At 38.2% G+C, this 16,817-nt stretch overlaps 1 protein-coding gene across 2 annotated transcripts in view; it reads right to left on the bottom strand.

Moving 5' to 3' along the window:
- LOC123520220 overlaps nucleotides 1-16,817 on the bottom strand; it is an 83,915-nt gene that overhangs the window by 66,188 nt on the left and 910 nt on the right. The window lies entirely within an intron of this gene.

Here is a 16,817-nt window from a genome sequence, read left to right as displayed (position 1 = left end):
TTATCATGTGCCAAGAACTCCGCCACCTTAGAGGAGAAGCCTCTGTATCTCACGTATCGCTTGACAGTCTCCACCCTGTTAGCTGAAGCCCGTGGAGACCACGGTGGAACCTGTGGGATTGGGGCTAAGTTAAGAGGTCCTGCCGAAGCGGAAGGCGTCAGGGTGGCTCTCGTGACACCTCCAACAGGTCTGAAAACCACTCTCTCTGGGGCCAGAACGGCGCAATCAAGATGAGCCTGGTGTTGCTGGAAGCCCGAAGTTTGTTGAGCACTTTCCTGATGAGAGGAAAAGGAGGGAAGGCATACAGATTTTGGTTGTCCCAATTGTAAAGAAAAGCATCCGTGGCAATTGCTTTGGGATCCTGAAATGGAGAGACAAAGTTTGGGATCCTGTAGTTGAGACATGTGGTGAAGAGATCGACAGTCAGGTAGCCCCATACCCGCCACAATTGACGGCACACGTCCATGTGGATAGAATCTGGTGTCGCCTGCCGAGGTAGTCGGCAACCACGTTGTCAGAGCCCCGTACAAACTGAGTCAAAATTCCCACCGAATGAGCCTCTGCCCAGTCTAAGATCTCCCAAGCCTCGTTGTTGAGGAGAGTGGAGTGGGTACCCCCCTCCTTGCTCAGGTACGCGAGCGCCGTGGTGTTGTCAGAGAAAACAGCAACAACAGAATTCCGCAGCATGTCCACAAAGTGTTGGAACCCCAGGCAAATCACCCTGAGTTCCAGAACATTGATATGAAGGGACTTCTCTTGGGTGTCCCAGAGGCCACTCACAGAATCCTGAAGGAAAGAAGCCCCCTACCCTTCGTTTGAGGCATCCGTAAAGAGAAAGATGTCCGGAATAGCCAGATGGAGGGATTGACCCTGTGCCAAGTTCTGGTCCTCCAGCCACCACTCCAGGTCCCGACGACTGTTGAGGTCCCAGTGTACAGGAAGGTCATCCGCCATCGTCTGTCTGTCCCACTGCAGGTTCAGCTGAATCTGAACAAGGCGCATTCTCCTCCTTGATCCTGGCACTAGATGAATGAGGGAGGACAAGTGCCCGAGAAGTCGTAACCAGTCCTTTGCAGGTGGGGATGGACAACTGAGGAAGGAACGAATTGTATTCAGTAGGTTGTGTATCCTCCCCTGCGTCGGGAAAACCCTCAAAGGAGGAGAGCGAATCAGCATCCCGAGGAAGGTCTTCTCCTGCTCTGGAGTTAAAGAGGACTTCTCCCAATTTATGCGAATCCCCAGAACTGAACAGATGCCGATGAGACAAGTGGTGGCTCTTCGAGCCTCGTCTGCAGACGAAGTTAGGACTAACTAATCGTCCAGATATCAGCGGATGCAGAAGCCCTGACGATGGAACTCCGCTGAGACAGGGGCCATGACACGAGTGAAGACTAGTGGGGCAGTGCAGAGGCCGAAGCAAAGGACTCGAAATTGTAAGTGGCAGTCCTCCCAGGAAAAGTGCTGGAAACACCAGCTGTCTGGATGGACAGGCACCTGGAGATAGGCGTCCTTCAGATAGAGAGACACCATCCAGTCGTTCTGTCGTATTGCAGACATGACAGTTCTGACCGTCTCCATCTTGAACTTGGTGGTGACGACGTACTTGTTTAGGATGGAGAGGTCGATGATGGGTCTGATGAGCATGTCAGGTCGTGCCAAAGAAGAGACACATCAGCCAAAACAGAGGCAACATGACCACTGTGGAGACTTGTACGAGCAGGACAGAGGGTTTGTTGGGCCGTAGGGAGGTCGTCAGACACTTGGCCCCTGTTGGCTGAACGGACAGAGGAGGCAGCCCGTGGGTAAGGCGTGAGCATGCCATCCTGTGGGCGGAGAGACAAGGCAAGAGGGCAAGTGTCTCTCCCGGCCGGGCCTTCACCCAAGGCCACAGGGGGGGAAGGGGGACCAGGCCTACCGCACCAGCCCACCCCCACCAACCAGTCCCGAGAAGGGGGGTAGCCCGACACCACTGAGGTGGGGCGGGACTTCTGATCCTCTGAGCGTCATCCTTAGGTGGACGTGAACGCTTAAGAGGCACCTCTAGTCCTCGGACAGCCCCCCATGGCCCCCTGACTCAGTGTGACTGCACACACCTTTTTGTGTCAGGACTCTAGGGGGGCGGGACACTGAACTGCATCAGGTCCGGGTCCGAATATGAGGGCACAGCTGGAAGAGAGGGGTCAGTAGCGGGGGCACAGAACCACGCAAATCTCCAATCTGAGAAGCAACAAGAGAGTTGACAGAAGCAAGCACCTCCTCCTGCCAAGACTTCAGAAACAAAGAGAGGTCAATAGCAACAGGAGGCTTAGTGCCCTGCTGAGAACCCAAATCCCCAGCTATTAGCTCATCCTGGGACAAAACACCAACGTCCTGAAACGAAATCTCCAAGCCACCATGAACGTCAGACAAAACAGAGGCAGCCGGTGAAACCCTTGTCCCCTGAATAGAAGGAGGTGCTTTAACAGACTGCAATGTGCCTACATCACAGGAAACATTACAAAAGGGGGCAACAGAACTATGTGAATGTTTTGCCTTGGCACATTTCCTGCGCCTCAAACCTCACTGGTACTTATACGCGGCAAGGACTTTATCACTGCTCCAAGTAGAACACTCATCACACCTCTTACCTGGGCTGCAGATATCCCTGCAATTAACACAAACAAAATGAGGGTCCTGGAGGAAACTGCCCAAGACTCTGGTGCAGTCTGGTCTCGTGCAAACCCTTCTAGAAGGCTTACACGATGACTGAGAGCCGGAAGAACCAGGCGTGGAGGCAGCCCCATCCATCAGCAAACTACTCTCCCGAGTAGCAGCAGGCTGCTCTGGACGAGAAGGCTGCCCATTAAGGTCCTCCGCCATGAAAACACGAAGAGAAACTGGCAGAGAAAGCACTTGAAAAGTTCAAGAAGCGAAACAGGGATGAAAGCGCAACGCGTGTGAACACGATGTGCGCCAAAAATTAACTGAGGGCCCGAGGCAGCACAGCCAATCCCATTGGCAGCACCAGGCACCACGCTGGCAGGCGTAGCGCCAGGCGGAAATAATTGTAATCTCGGCGGATGAAAGTAAGTAAGACAGTGAAACTGCTAGTTTTTTGTATGAAAAACAGGTGTCTGTGATAGAAATTTGGGTTCTTGAAGGACAGTCATGTGTGTGTCAAACTTATTAAGTTTCTACTCAAGAGTAAAAGAAGGACTGGAGAGCAGAGATACATGGGTGGACATGGTATACCGGGAAATAAAAAAAAAGGCTATTGATAAAGTCCCTCATGGTAGACTACTTTGGAAGTTAGAGAGCATAGGAGGACTGAAAGGAACTTTTGTTAGATTGGATAAGGGATTACTTGAAGGACAGAGAGATGAGAACTGTGAATGGAGATACATACGAGTACCCATCTTGGGGTAAAGTAACAAATGAAGTGCCACAAGGCTAAGTGTTAGCCTCAGTTATGTTTCAGGTACAGGCAACCCCCACTTAACAAACAGGTTACGTTCCTAAAAAAACATTTGTTGCGCAAATTTTCTTTAAGTGAACCAATTATAACAAGTTTAACCCCTGACTTGAACTTCCATTGAGAGTGAACAAAGTGAGAGTGCATTCTAGTACAGTGAAAGGTTTAATGAAAGTAAAAATTATGAAAAACATTTAGGCAGCTTAATTTAAGTCATTATAATGTACACTAATGTATGTATGTAACTTTATAATGTTGATGATCTTAAATTTATGAAGGGAGGGAGAGTGGAGCAAGAAAAACACTAGCTGGCAACCTGTGGAATGTAAACAAAGGATGCATCATTATACCGCATACAAAACTTATGTACCACATTTCCACAAGGCTTTCCATTTTATCTATTGCAGAGTCACAAGTTCAGGTGGTTCTTTTAGCTTGCAAGGAAGATATGATCTCACCAGCCTTCTTAATAGAGTCTGCTGACTTGAAAATAGTAGAGACAGATTTAGTGAAGCCATGGTGGCAAGTAATGCTATTAGTTTTCTCGCCTCTCTCGTGTCTGTGAATAATATCCAGCTTCACTTCGAGAGTAAGAGACTTCCTGGTCTTCTTAGCAATGCTGGGTGACATTGCAGGGCGTTTTGGTGGCATATTGAGTGAGGGAAGACGAGCTGCTGCTGACACTGTTATTGTTATGAACTAGGGGGAGTCAGTGGTGTGCACTTTGCCACGAGAGGCACTGGTGTATTAAAAAGCCTGTCAGCTTGCGTGATATGGCGGGGCTTTCAAACTTGGAAAAAATTACCTGGATAAAATTTCGTTAAAGCGAGTTTGGTGTTCGTTAAACGAGCAGATGGTAGTAAAAGGAAACATTTGTTGTAGCGAAATTTCGTTCTGTGAACGTTCGTTAAGCGAGGATTGCCTGTATATGTAAATGACATACAAAATGGGTTAATCAGTTATATTAATATCTTTGCTGATGATGCAAAATTGCTAAGAGTAATGAAAACCCGAGAGGACTGTTTGCTGCTGCAGGAAGATCTACACCAAATCTATGAGTGGAGTAAGAATTGAAAATTAGAGTTCAATGCCAAGAAATGCCACATAATGGAATTGGGAAAGAAGACTGGTATGGAACTACCTGATGGGAGAGGAACAAATAATGAAGACTAAAGAGGAAAAAGATCTGGGAGTGATTATACAAGAAAATCTGAACTCTAAAAAACACATAAGTAAGGTATTTGGATTAGCATACAAAATGTTGACTAATATTAGAGTGGCATTTCAATTCATGGACAAAGATATGATGAAAAAGATTATTACGAGCATGGTACATCCAAAGCTGGAATATGCAGCAGTGATGTGGTCAAAACACTCTAAAAAAAAGATATAAGAAGATTAGAACAAATCCAGAAGATAGCTACAAAGGTGTGCCAGAACTAAACGAACTGACATAAGAAGAAAGGCTGAAGGAAATGGGACTGACAACCTTATAAGACAGAAGAGAACGAGGAGACCTAACAACAATGTATAAGATAGTAAATGGCATTGAAAAAATAGACAAGGAAGACCTGGTGCTGGTGACAAAAGAAGCTAGAAGAACAAGAGGACATGTAAACAAGATTAGGATGAGGCAATGAGTGAAGGATATTGGAAAACAGTTTTCAACATAGAATGGCAGAAAAGTGGAATGTATTGAGCAATGAAGTTGCTACAGCATATAATGTGCATGACTTTAAAGAAAATTGGATAAATGGAGATATGGAGACAGGACACTATGAGCACCACTCAAACCCTGTACAATACAGCTAGGTAAATACAACTATTTAAATACACACACACACACACACACACACACACACACACACACATAGACTAAAGGACTAAAGGGAGGACTTCTGAAATGGATGGCTGACTTTCTTAAAGACAGAGAAATGAGAACAATAATAAGAGTTAAAAATCAACCAGGAAGAGAGTCTTAAGTGGAGTTCTGCAGGGGTCAGTATTAGCACCAATAATGTTTGTGGTATATGTGAATGATATACCCAAAAATATAGACACTTACATCACTTTTTTTTTTTTTTTTTTTTTTTTACAGCCTAGAGGGCCTGTAGGTATACTTGAAGAGTATGGGGAGTGCTGTTCAGCTTCCACCCATTAGTGGCACAGGCAGTTTCATTTATAGTGGTAGCCATATTAGGGCCCATATCACCACCCAAGCACATCTTTGGTGTAACCACTTAGAACCTGAGTATTATGGTGACATATAGATAATTTGAAACCACTCGACAAATGACATAGTATCAAGGCAGTACGTGGTGGGATTTGAACCTACGCGATGAACGTCTGCTCAATCCAATGCTCACCACCTTATCCACTATGCCATTATCTCCCAGATAATGCCAGTTAATGAGGAGGATGAACAGAAAAGAAGATTGTGAGACACAACAACAAGACTTGGATAAAATGGAGGAATGGTCACTCACATGGGAAATGGAATTTAATACAAAAAGTGCAGCATATTAGAATTTGGAATGAGTAAAAGAAGGCTGAAGGGAGTTTACTCAATGGGGAATGAAGATATTAAGAAGAAGTCCGAAGAAAAAGACCTAGGAGTAACCATTGTGGATAACTTGTCACCAGAAAAGCACATAAATAGAATTACAGGAAATGCCTATGAACTTTTGAGAAATATAAGGATGGCATTCACTTACATTAATAAAGATATTATAAAAAGAACTGTTAATGACTCTAATATGACCAAAATTTGAATATGTATATAGGTAGCTATAGTATGGTCACCGAACAAAAAGAAACACATAAACAAACTAGAGAGAATACAGAGTGCAGCAACAATGCTTTCCCCCTAGTTTAAGTGAACGGTTATATGAAGAAAGACTACAAATACTAGGTCTTACAACTTTATAACAGAGAAGGGAAAGAGGAGATCTAATAGCAGTGTATTGAGCAATGAATGGACTGGAAAAATTATATAGAGAAGACTTATTAATCTGGGACAATAATGACACAAGAGGGCATGGAAAGAAATTAGGAAAAGACAACTGCAGGAGAGATATCAAGAAGTTCAGCTTTCCAAAAAGATGTGTAGAGGTGTGGAATGGTTTAGATAAGAGAGTTGTTGAAGCCAAGACAATCAATAATTTCAAAGAAATGTTGGATTTGCATAGATATGGAGATAGGACAGCACAAGCATAGCTCTTTTCCTGTATGTTACAACTAGGTAAACAACTAGGTAAATACACACACACACACACACACACACACACACACACACACACACACACACACACACACTATCATATACTGATTATTACTATTTAAAATCTTATCACAGCACAATACAAGTTTGTGAAAAAAACATTAATTACCAAATAGCCCACACCAAAGAACTTATTTCAGATCAAGGCACCTACCCACACTCTCATCAGGGGACAGATGATTCCTAAGGGCAAGAGAAAAGGGCAAAAGGCAACTGTTGAGGTGGAAATGTCAAAGAGGCAGAAGTGACCACAAAGAAATGCATGAAGGCCATTTTAGTAAAGAGCAAGGTCACATTACATCAGTGAGGAAGTTTTCGTAATGTTAAAGTTCAGTCTTATGTAGCTACGATTATGAGTAGAAACTCACCTGGCCTAATTGTTTATGTAATATGCACATGTTACCACTATCTTCACACTAAAAAATTATGTAAAAAAAATAAAAGGGCTAGAGATGCAGTTATTCTTAATCAATGTCAGCAACATTAATAGGAAAAAAAATCAATATAAGCAAACACATTCAACTGAATAAAGAATAAATGAATAAATAAAAAATACAAAAGGTACAACTGTCTTAGGTAGACTTGTTTCCAAAGCTGTCAATACAGTTCACCAGACAGATAATTGTTCCTAGAGTACAATGAATGACATATCTTATGGCAATTCAATCTGATTACAGTCATGGGATGTAACAAGTTAATAAAGACACATTTTGTTAAGCTTCGAATATGAAAAATAAGTTCCCAAAATGGTTATTAAGACCCATACACAAGATTATTCTGAAGTTTCAGTTCAACATATGACAGTTTCATTTCTCTCATACAGTTCATAATACATGATGAGAGAGAGAGAGAGAGAGAGAGAGAGAGAGAGAGAGAGAGAGAGAGAGAGAGAGAGAGAGAGAGAGAGAGAGAGAGAGAGAGAGAGAGAATAAAGAGTTGATGGCAGTTATTATGCCTGCTTTTCCTCTTTGGTGTCTGTGTACTCAAATTCAGATAGCATTCTGCCAGCCTGGTACAAGTGAAAACAGCACTGCATGAGCCTTAGGTGTACATCAATGTAGAGCAAGTGTTATAAAAACATAACACATTTTTAATACCTTGTTCATCCTGTCATTAATTCCCTAATCATAATTTTTCCTGCACACACTAGATAATGACTTTGCCAACCATACATTCACTAACCTAAAAACTCAGATGCTTGAGAAACAAAATTCTTTTTAAATAATCATTCCTTCCTGTATTTGTGAGTTAAGAGTTGAGATATGGGTTATGTATATATATACTGTATAAATATATATATATACTGTATATATATATATATATATATATATATATATATATATATATATATATATATATATATATATATATATATATATATATATATATATATATATATATATATATATATATATATATATATATATATATATATATATATATATATATATATATATATATATATATATATATATATATATATATATATATATATATATATATATATATATATATATATATATATATATATATATATATATATATATATATATATATATATATATATATATATATATATATATATATATATATATATATATATATATATATATATATATATATATATATATATATATATATATATATATATATATATATATATATATATATATATATATATATATATATATATATATATATATATATATATATATATATATATATATATATATATATATATATATATATATATATATATATATATATATATATATATATATATATATATATATATATATATATATATATATATATATATATATATATATATATATATATATATATATATATATATATATATATATATATATATATATATATATATATATATATATATATATATATATATATATATATATATATATATATATATATATATATATATATATATATATATATATATATATATATATATATATATATATATATATATATATATATATATATATATATATATATATATATATATATATATATATATATATATATATATATATATATATATATATATATATATATATATATATATATATATATATATATATATATATATATATATATATATATATATATATATATATATATATATATATATATATATATATATATATATATATATATATATATATATATATATATATATATATATATATATATATATATATATATATATATATATATATATATATGCCTATAAGTTCACAAACAGAATTAACTATAGATAAAAGGGCTTTTTCTTTTTTAAGAAAATTCCTGACTACTCAAGACAAATGCAGTGAGCTAGGTATATTGCACCACATATTTTTTTTCCAATTCTATAATGCCAAATGTCAAGACCTACCAGATCTACAGGCAACCTTTTACAGCTAGCAAGAAATACTGAACACACAGCAGGACACAAACAATAGACACAACTTTGAGCAAAAAAGAGACCTTTTTCAAAATTGTTTCTAAGTTGGAAAAATATAGTAATTCTGACCCATCATTTACATTACCTGTGAATCAAATGTGACTGAAGTGCCATGGCAAGAATGATGTTTATTTGCAACAACTGTGACTGAATTTGATTCAAACTATATCACCACTAAAGGATGGACACTTGTTAATTGACTATTCAGATCTTCAATTAATCAAACAAAAAAGTTAATACACATTTGACCAGTTCAAAATGCAACAGCCATCCTGAAGGAGAGAAAAATGCTAGTGTGCATGTTGCATTAAACACAGACAGGTACAAAAAGAAGGTTTTAAGGAAAAAACATAATTTTACAACTTTCAATGAATAACAGTAAGATATTCATTACTGAAAGGATAAGTCTCACACTTTTGAAAGGAAAAAAAGCTAGATATCCATACAATACTAATGGACCCAAATAAAACATATAATATGTTAGATAAAAAGTTCTTAAAATTCTTTGTATAAAAGGGCAGTTGATGAAAAGAATTAAACTTTTTATACGGATGCAAGTGCTTGTGTGAGAGCAGAGGGACAGCCTGGAGACTTTTGCAATAGGGACCATTAGTGAAACTAGGATGCATAATCACTGTGCTGTCTCTACGGTTGTTTTATATCTTTGTGAAAGTCTGTAGTGTATGAGCAAGATAAATAATACATAGAAAATGATGGGTCAGGTTAGAATGGGAGACATTGAAGTAGTATGTCTGTCAGCCGAAAGGGAACTTCAGTGATGGATAACTTCCATAATGCACGTATGAGATAGAAACTTAAGATGAATGTCTGTGAAGTGAGTTTGTTTCTAATTAGAAAATACTGGTGTTTAACTTTAGGATACCTTATAGGATAAGTGTGCCAACTGTAGGAAGGCAAGAGGTGATTATGGGCCAGAAGCAAAAAGAGGAGGTTAGTGGGTTTAAGTTCTTGGGAATAGTGTTGGCATGGTGAGACATGCTGACATGGTGAGATGGATGGATGAAGAGAAACCTATGAAGTGTAGATGTAATATTGAAAAAATAGGGAGTACAACAAAAACTGAGAAATGCAGCTAAAGATACAGAAGGATTTCAGGAATAGTATGTACTTTTCTAACAGCACTAACATATGAATCAGAGATCTTGACAAAGATTAGAACACACTAATCAAGAGTTAATGTTATGGAATTAGTAATTACTGGAGAAAGGCATGTGCAAGTAAAAAGACAGAAGGCTGAGAGCAATGAAAAAGAGTATTTAAGATAAGCAGTGTGAGCACCAATGTAAGCAGTGTCAATTACGTAGTGCAGTGAAAAGAAACAAGGAGATAATTTGACAACATTGAAAGGCTGAAAAAAAAAGGAGTCTGTAAACTAAGTGTGAATGAAAAAGAAATTCCTAATGAGAGAGGAAAGTCATCAGGGAGATCAACAGATAGGGTCCAAGGAGGACTTACCAGAGGAAGTGAAGAGGGGGAGAAAGAAAGAGAAAGAGAGAAAGAGAGAGAGAGAGAGAGAGAGAGAGAGAGAGAGAGAGAGAGAGAGAGAGAGAGAGAGAGAGAGAGAGAGAGAGAGAGAGAGACAGAGAGAGAGAGAGCACCCATCAAATAGAAGACTACTTAGCATAACTCTATTCACAAATCTGAGCAGATCAATATCCCTGATGTTGTACACAAATTTAAAAAAATCAAATAAATTACAGTTCATCAATGTGTATTCTATCCTAACCTCTTTGTAATCTTGTAAAATTACTAATCCAGTGTCCTACAGGTCCCTGTGGCACAGTGGCTAGTGTGCCTAACCCACAATCAGGAAGGCCTAGGTTTGAATCCTGGGTCAGGTCAGAAGTCATTGGGCAGACATCTATTCAAGTGTATGGCATCTGTTAGCTACCTGTTCACCCAGCAGTGATTAGGTACTTGGTATAAGTTACAAGTTGTGACCTGCTGCCAAGTAGGAGAAACAATTTCTGAATAAAAAAAACACAGCAGATGATGTCTTGAATTTTGAAAGACATTCAACATCCGAGTGGGCTTACTGTACCCACCCAATGACAAGCTGCAATGCTGCTTTAGTATTTCTATGCTACTCATTTTGAAAAATCTGTCTGTTAAACTTTATTTTATGAAAAATATGTATATAAAGTAGCACCTCAGTACACACCAATAGTCTGCTCTAGCTCCTTATAGTACTTATACCAAACAGGGCATATGCCAAACAAACTTTTCTAACAATAAAGGAAAAATTATCCCTCCATTCTCATAAGTAAAAATTCCTTTTGTCATTGATATATCATACAGTGCTACATTGATGGGTTATACAAAATAATTCAAATACTGATAAGTATCAAAATACTTATATATTGCATTTGATGGTATATAAGACACACTCATACTTCAGTAAGGCATATTCAGGATAATTTCATTTATTTATTTATTTATCTTTTTTTTTTTTATCTACTTACATGTATTTAAGTATGTAATATTCAAAGTAAGCTAACATTATAACTGAAGAAGACCAAGCAATCACATTAAAAATATCCTATAAGATGCATGAGATCATGGCCTAGTTACTGAGATGAGACCCCCAACTTCAGAGATGTCAACAGCATACTTGCTGCATCACTAAACAGAGATGTTTTTTTATTTTCAACACTTCCTTACATCATACTCTATTATGGTTGAAAAACCTGATGTAACGCCTTTACCTGTGATATGGCTGTGCAAATCTTCAGGTGTTTGTGCAAAAGAAATCAAATCTACACCCCTCATATTCACATTATGATGCTGAGTGATTTTTAACCATTTTTAAGAAATAAGATGAGTTTTACATGCTGTCAAATAAGGTAAATACAATAACAATTAGATGAAACTAATTTTTAAAAAATCTGGCAGCATTACTTGGGGGCAGTTGTTATTTCATTTTGAGAGAGGTAAACAAGGGTAGCATGATACTGTTACTCATTTTGACCTAGAGTTGTATTCCAAAGGTCATATACCAAGCATCTCTCTCTCTCTCTCTCTCTCTCTCTCTTTTATTCATTTATTTATTATTATTATTTATTTGTTCTTTGCATCCAAACAGGACATATACCAAGTAAGACTTATTCCAAACCAGAAATATACTGTGGTATTTTCATATATTACTTGAATTCTTAATTTCAGCCCATGGTAATGTATTTCCATATCAAGGTGATGTGATGACATTTCATCTAAAGAAACAATGGATATAGGACAGTCCTCCATAACCATAAAAGCTCATAAACTCTAGCTAAACTCTGCTCACTTTTGTGCAATTCAGGATGAAGGCAGCTCACAGGGTACATACTAATCTTTCAATTCCTAAAGATCCTTCATATTTCTGATCAAAACTATGTCAAATCTGTTCTCCAACTTCCAAGAAACTTTTCATCAATAAGAAATATCAAAAGCGTGTCAGTTCATACTCTTATGATTTCTGACATGTAGCAAAAACATCAATATTTTTTCTTATTTATCTTCCTCCCCCTATTTCTTATAGATAAGTCCAGTGCCATCTTTTCAATTATAAAATTGAAATCTTTTCCTCAGACCTCAGCTAAATTTTTTTATTGTCTTTCTGGCTTTGATCCTTAGTAAGCCTATGGCCCTGATGAGTCCCCGATATTTTTCTCTGTGATATAATTTTTTTTTTCATTTGTTTTCCTATCTGTGTCTATCAACATTTACTTCTAGCTGAAAGTTCACCTACATTTAATCTGTCCCTGATTAAAGTGCCACTCTGAACCTCCAAGTATCAATCTAAAAGTATCTGATTTCTTGTCTTACTAAAACATCTTAATTTAAGCTCAACAAGAAAATTTTGAAGCATGTATCTGCTCACAACTTTCCAATCATCAGTGTGAATTCTATAAAGGATGATGCACTAGCAATCTTTAAACTTCCCTTGCTGAATCTTGATCATCCTTTCTGTGTGATTTCAGTAAAACCTTTGCCTTAAAAATATCAAGAGAGTCTCGCATAAATCTTGCTAAGACAAATCTTTCATTATCAAATTCCTTGATTTATCTACTCAACACAACTCAGAAACTCCCCATTTTCTTTACTGACGCTCAACTTTCCCCCATCTTCAACAAAGAACATACTTGGACTATCCTTCATTAACAAATCTCAATTGAAAATTTGATATATCTTCTCTTGCTAAAACAGCTTCTCTGAAATTAGGATTTCCTCATTGCCTGTCAATACTTTTCATCCTCCCTTCTGCTTACTACACAGGATTCTTTACAAGACACAACAATTAAGTGTATGCTGTGGAATGATCTGGGAGTGACATGCAAAGTGACAAGATGAGAGGATGAAAGCAATGTAAATGTGGAATGAGCAACTGTCCAAGCAGTGTGAATAATGAAATGGTTCAATTCAACGGATGAAAAGGAATAGATAGATGTTATGGCCATAATGAGATGATGAATAACAAAAGAGTTTGTAAAAAGGTACTATATATATGATAAATGAATGAAGCTAAAGTTGCTAATAGAAGTGAAAACCATATAGCTAAAGGATAAAAACATTAAAATTACATGTGTGACAAAATGTTAACAAAGGCCACATGCTGGAACAAGCACGAATGCAACGTCTGCATAGGGAGAGGTGAACATCCTTCTGCCCTTGGGAAATGCTCCTTCAGGGAACATGCCATCAGATATATTTTCATAGACAGCAGAACAACTTTCCAGTGTTAATTTGTGTGCTAGAATTCAGATGTATTAAATGTAATGTCCTGACTTGAAATATCAGGAAAACATGGAAAAACCTCTTTGAGCATAGGGAGGTTAAACAGACCATGGGAGATGTTCACATAAGATTGAACCTCCATTTGATCACTCACAGAAACACAAGTCCAATACCTTTACCAGTGAGGACAAGATGATTACCAAGGACCAAGAGGATATCAGTAGGCCTTGACCATCTAGTCACTAGCCTTATATGGCTATTCTCTTCTATATAAATCTATTTTTGGTGTTTCAATCTCTCTTTAATCAATAATTTCTTCTATGAAACTATTTTTTCTTTCTTTTCTCCGAATTTTTTTTCTCTTTTTGTCTTTTCTCTAAGGCTATTCAATTTCCGTAGCAACAAGTCAAGCCTCTTTCTGAGAGTCACCCTGTCACCTACCCAGAGAGAGATGAAGTCATCAAGAACTATGCTATGAGGGCCATGATCTGGTGGACCTGGCTGGATCAGCAACTGCATTATGCAGAATGAGACCCACTTGATGCCACCAGCCACCAGGATGCAACAGATTGTGGCCAGCCAGGCAGCCAAGACTCTCCTGCAGGACAGAGTCAGCAATGTACACCAATCTGTGCCTGCTTTAATGCTAGGACCTCTTTCCCACTAACATGTGACTGAGATGGGTCACTGAAGCTGTCAATGCCCTCATCAACATTGACCCACTGCTCCACAAAGGACCTGATTGACCAGCTGAGAGCTATGCCATGCTGGCTCCCATGGCACCCATCACCAGTAGAAGTAGAGGTCATTATTGTGAAGCTGCCAGACAGCAGTGTGTGAAGGAGCAGCAGCAGTAGCATAACCTAAGAACTGTGACCCAGACTAACAGCCAGGACTGTGCCATCTATTACATGGATGACTCCATGGAACCTGACAGAGGAACAAGTGATTACTGGTGAGGAGATGCTTGCCTAGAGAATGCCAGACCAGTGCTTAGCTTTGTAAATGGAGCTAATGGCACTCAATCACATCCTCCACTGTCAAGACGGGACAGTAATAATCCACATAAGACTCTAGATCTACACTACTGGTCCTGCAGTAGCTGGGCTATCTACTGACATGCACTTTGTTAGCAGCATCCTTGGGCACCTCCAGAGCCTTGTTGCAAAGGGGCACCACATATGGGTCAACTGGATGCCAAGGCATACAGGAGTATGCACAAATGGGGTTGCCAACAAAGACACCTAAGCAGCCACCATGATGTCCAAACCCACCAGCAATGTCTTCCCAGCCTACAGTAGGCCAAGGTACTGGCTAGGAGTGCCATTACTAGCAACACTGACCAACTCCACTGGGAGTAGGGAGGACCTCAAGAGGGGTGGCATGGTATGCCAAAGCTACCGTCTATCAGCCATTAATCTACTTGCCACAGGAGAGGTGCTGTGCTGCTACACTGTCTACGCTACAACAACCTGGAGGAGCAATGAGAGAACTTCTGTTGCAAACAGTGTGAGCACTGTGGCTACGACTATTGCCGCCCACTGAAATATTACCTGCTGGCCTGAGGCAGCAACTTACCAACAATTGACTAAGAACAACAAAATTTGTAAGGAAAAAAAAAAAAAAAAAAAAAAGGCTCAGTGAAGTACTGGTCACCATGCAGTCAGTAAACCTACTCAAAATGGAAGCATAAGTGTCTTGAAAGAGTTCAGGTCATAAGGAGGTGGAAATATAGAAGCAGGCAGGGAGCTCCAGAGTTTACCAGAGAAAGAGATGAATGATTGAGAATTCTAGTTAACTCTTGTATTAGAGAGGTGGAGATAATACAGGTGAAAGAAAGAAGAAATTCTTGAGCAGCAAGGTCACAGAAAAAGGGGATTCTAGTTAACTCTTGTATTAAAGAGGTGTACAGAAAGAATAAAGTCTTGAGCAGTGAGGTCACAAAAATAAGAAAGGTATACAGTTAGGAAGATCAGAACAGCAGTTGGCATAAAAATAGCAGTAGAGGATAGCAAGAGATGCAACATTGTGAAAATGAGAAAGAGGTTGAAGTGAGTCAGTAAGAGGAAAGGAGGTTTCAAGACTTGTACCATTCTTTCAGCTTATTCTTCAATCTGCAAGGGAACTGACAATTAAGTGGGTGTTTTTTTTTTTTTTTTTTTTTTTTAGTTTTTTGTGTTGCCCTTGGCCAATTTCTCCTCTTACATGAAAAAAACACAAAAAGGCTTTTCATTCCATCCTTTTGGAAAGAATTATATTTGTGGAACCCCTCCATATATGTGAAGCATACTACATACACAGAATTATCAGTTGAGGGATGAAAAATGCCTGTTTCATAGTTGGATTAGATTGACAGCTGGTAGCATGAGGGTCCAGTCAGGTCTGCCCTTGTGGTGTGTCAGATGCAGGCCTAGCCCCTACAGTTACTAGAGGTACTACAGGATGCCCCTCCTCTATATTGAGCACCACACTGCATCCAGTGACAGCAAAAAGAAGCAACATGTGCCATACCATGACCAGTGATAGACAAACATGTCCTTCCAGAGAGGTGGGACACATGAAGACATAGTGCTCTAGTTGCAAACTTCGTCTGTAACACAATGTATTTTATGTATCTTGTATTTATTATTTTTGCGTATATGTAGATTATATGTACCTACATTAAAAAATCCAACAGTAATGGCAAAAAATGTACACTTTTCATGCATTTTAAAGTGTTTAGAATGATGATCTCATTAAAAACTATCGACAATTCTTCATATCGCTCCTCAAGACACTTCAAAGTTAGTTAGCCAAACTAGCTTACTTTTTAACAATGAGGGACACTTCATAAATAAGTCTAACTGGTCATAACCTGCCAAGTTACTTGGAATGAGGACGAG

Source organism: Portunus trituberculatus, chromosome 46 (genome assembly GCF_017591435.1).
Source record: "Portunus trituberculatus isolate SZX2019 chromosome 46, ASM1759143v1, whole genome shotgun sequence".
NCBI classification, from domain to species: Eukaryota; Metazoa; Arthropoda; class Malacostraca; order Decapoda; family Portunidae; genus Portunus; species Portunus trituberculatus.
The sequence above is the reverse complement of the archived record's forward strand: the minus strand, read 5'-3'. Positions and strand labels throughout refer to the sequence as shown.